Here is a 3,664-nt window from a genome sequence, read left to right on the forward strand (position 1 = left end):
TTCAGGGTGAGGAGGGGTGACGAGGGGCACGGGGGTCTGTCCTGGAGAGATGCCTGGCTCGGGGAACAGATGCGAGCCTCTGTTTACACAGTCACAACTGCAAGAACTAGGGGCGCCTGGGTGGCTCAGGGGTTGAGCGTCTGCCTTCAGCTCAGGGCGTGACCCTGGAGTCCTGGGATCGAGTCCCACGTCGGGCTCCCTGCATGGAACCTGCTTCTCCCTCTGCCTGTCTCTGCCTCTCTCTCTCTCTCTCTGTGTGTGTGTCTCTCATGAATTAAATAAATAAAATCTTAAAAAAAAAAAAGGAAATGCAAGGACTACAACTTGACTCTCTTACAACTGCATTTTACCAGGACGTGTCAGCACCACCACTGCCCCGTTTTCCATGGGGCGGCATCGACTTTAGGGCATGGGGGCGTTAACAGAGCATGGTGGCATGAGGGGCGCTCGGCAACAGGCTGTGTCTGCGTCATCGTCCACACTGGCCTCCTCCGACACCTCCATCAGCTAGTCACGAGGTCCCTGGCCATCAGTCCACACCAGTCACCTCTGAGTCACCTCTTGTTCCCCACCAGAGACCCTCCAGGGCCACTTGCTTCCAGCTACTACTTCAAGAAGCCTTGGAAGCACCCCTGACCCTGTTCCCAGATTGTCCAACCCCCACCCCCACCCCCACCCCGCAACATGGGGACTCTCTCTCTTAGTTTCTATCAGTGAGCTTCTTGGCTCTTCCCCATCCTGGGTTCTCCCAAATGTGTGGTGTTTGCCATACATTTCCTTTTTTTTTTTTTTTAAGATTTTATTTATTTATTCGTGATAGACATAGAGAGAGAGAAAGAGAGAGAAAGAGAGAGAGAGAGAGGCAGAGACACAGGCAGAGGGAGAAGCAGGCTCCATGCACCGTCTATTGAAGCCAAAAGTCTGCAGGAAGGGTGGTGGGACTCGATCCCAGGTCTCCAGGATCACACCTTGGGCCAAAGGAAGGCACTAAACCGCTGAGCCACCCAGGGATCCCCATGCCATACATTTCCAAAGCCACCTTCGAAACTCAAGCTGGAATGGATTACTTTGATTTTTGCTGTGCTGTCCCTCCCCCGATGCAGCCGACTCAGTAGGGCCTCCCCCGCGGGCCCAGGAGAGGCCCAGGAGCGCGAGGCCACGCTGGATGGAGAAGTGGGAGCACGAGCGTCAGTTAAGACTTCTAGAACATTATGCCAGCTACCTGCTTTGGGGAGCTTGTCCAGCTCAGAGCCCGGTTGCTCTCCAGCCTCACCTGAAGCTCCCCGCCTCCCCATTCTGCTCAGTTCAGGCCGGCCCAGCCCGGAGAGCTGAGCATTTGGTGTCACCTCTCAGCAGCTCTCCATGCCTCCCATTAGCGAGTCTTTCCTTTGCAGTGGCCAGACCCCCTGGTGCCGGGCAGCGTGGACAATGGACAACATGGTATGGCCCATGGAGCAGAAGTAAACCACGTGACACCATCTTGGGACCTCAAAAGCCGTGAGATCCGGATTTCGTTCCCCCAAATCCACATGTAGGTAGCCTGCTGAGGTGGATGGGGCCAGGGCTCCAATGTGAGAGGGACTCAGGTTTGGATAGTGGCCTCGCCAGTTAGCGGCGATCCTGGGGAAATCGATTTCCCTTCCCAGTGAATGTCTCCACGTCCCCATCTTTAAATGGGCATAACAATTGTGAAGATAAGATGCAATGATGGGGCAGCCCGGGTGGCTCAGCGGTTGAGCATCTGCCTTCGGCCCAGGGCATGACCCTGGAGTCCCGGGATCGAGTCTCATGTCGGGCTCCCTGCATGGAGCCTGCTTCTCCTTCTGCCTCTCTCTCTCTCTCTCTCTCTCTGTGTCTATGAATAAATAAATAAAATCTTTTTAAAAAAAGATGCAATGATGTTTATGAAGCCCTTGGGCCAGTCTATTCGTGACCGATACGGCCCGTTCCCTTCTCTTTCTCCTAGGACGTCCGCAGACGAGAGGACAGCTCTCATCTCTGTGATCCTGAGCGTTGAATGCTGAGACCTCACGGGGGCACCCGGATAACCCCTGAAAACGAAAATCAACCAAATGCCGAGAAAGAATTACTCAGACCTTTCTCTCTTTTCTTTCTTAGCTCGAATACCTGGGAAGACGGGTAACTGAGTATCTCATCTTGGCACAGGCCCTGGCATGGTGTGACTCAATCCCTTGCAATGCCCTGCATTGCTGGGGACTTATTTCATAAGCTGAGAGTCTCTTGCTCGAAAGGCAAGTTTCCTCGTTCAGTATCAATCTCTTCAGCTGATGGGCACCCTCCCATCTCTCCTTGTTACGGGTGCCCATCTAACAGAAGTACAGCTATGACAGTGGAGAAGGAAATGCACAGTAAAATCCTTGCCTTTCAGTGAACTCACCGTCTATTGAAGCCAAAAGTCTGCAGGAAGGGTGGTGGGAGCGAGGTTTTTTTATTTTTTTATTTTTGTTTAAGTCATGGAGGAAGCATTTGTGATCACCGCTGCAGCTTCTTCGAGGCATGAAGCTGGGTCCTGTACACTTCTGAAGTCAGCTGACTTCTCAGCTTTTGTGTGTTCTTGGTTCAAGGTCACTGCTGAGAGCCCTTACGCTCTAGAGAGGTAAAGAAGTACCTGGATTTCAAAAGAATGGCTCCTTGCTTGAGGGAGGAGAGGGGCAGGGCCAAACCACAATGGGGTCACCTGGGTACTAGACCATCCTTCTGTTTGGGTTGTGAGGGGTCCAAATAAAAAGGTGTACCATGCATCACATTCCTCAGATGTGAGTCTTTGGTTGAGGAACGAGGGTTCTTGGCAACGTCCCTCGGGAATTGAACTATCTTTATTCTGACTCAGCGGGTGGGGGTTGAGCAGTCCATAGAGGAGAAAAGTGGCCCTGGAGTGGGTGAAAATCTGTTACCTGTTTTTAGCTTTACCCGATCACCTGCCCCTTGTCTGAGCGTGGTGAAGCCGTAAGCCTGCCCGTGGGCTCGCTAGTGTGGGCTCCACTTACTGTCCTGGAGCGCAGACAGGCCGTGGGTGTGCAAATATCCCTACAGACTCCCGGCCTGCCACAGTCCTCCAGAGCTGGCCGCTTCCCCGCTGCCAACGAGGTGACAGTTGTCACCAGTACTTACCGGCCATGGAAAGGGCTCAGGGCCCAGGCAAAACTATAGACTCACGGTCATGGAAGTTAGAGCTGGAAGGCACCTAGGAAATAATTAGATCCACTCAACACCCTCATCTTACGGATTAAGAAATGAGGGGCGCTCGGCGGGACTGGGGTAGGAGGGCGCCCAAGGGCACATCACCAGTTAGTGGCAGCGAGTCTCGCATGTCCAAGCGGTCTTGTGATGCCGGAGCTCAAAGTCCAGTGGTGACCGTGCGCATCTTCCGCATCTGAGTGGACAACTGTGCGTGTGGATTTCCCTCGTTTGTCCCTCTCCACCCGGCGTCCCCCGCTCTGGGCCCCAGGAGACTAACCCTCATGAGCTGCATCCAAAGGCTCCCGGACATCGGCTCTGGTCCACGGTGAGTTCTGGAGGAAGATGGGAGAGAGGGAGGACGGTGAAGCCGGGGTGCTCACCACCCCATTCTATCCCCCCGGGAGGTGTGTGCTCACTGGGCATCAGCTGAGCTGCTACGGATGGTACCGCCCCTCGTGATTTC

The 3,664-nt window shown here is 54.1% G+C and overlaps 1 long non-coding RNA gene across 3 annotated transcripts; it reads right to left on the reverse strand.

Annotated features, from left to right (window-relative positions):
• Nucleotides 1–1,859: 1,859 nt before the first annotated feature.
• On the reverse strand, nucleotides 1,860–3,664 carry LOC119873408. Of its 3 annotated transcripts, XR_005363985.1 has the most exons (7): nucleotides 3,618–3,664; nucleotides 3,479–3,533; nucleotides 3,307–3,394; nucleotides 3,133–3,205; nucleotides 2,757–2,891; nucleotides 2,399–2,609; nucleotides 1,860–2,051 (listed from the first exon to the last, which is right to left on the reverse strand). It is a non-coding gene; the product is annotated as an uncharacterized LOC119873408 (long non-coding RNA). The 3 variants fall into 3 exon arrangements; XR_005363986.1 differs by having other exon boundaries at nucleotides 2,757–3,194; XR_005363984.1 differs by having other exon boundaries at nucleotides 2,757–3,205.

The sequence above is a fragment of the Canis lupus genome, chromosome 9 (genome assembly GCF_011100685.1).
Source record: "Canis lupus familiaris isolate Mischka breed German Shepherd chromosome 9, alternate assembly UU_Cfam_GSD_1.0, whole genome shotgun sequence".
Classification (NCBI taxonomy): domain Eukaryota; kingdom Metazoa; phylum Chordata; class Mammalia; order Carnivora; family Canidae; genus Canis; species Canis lupus.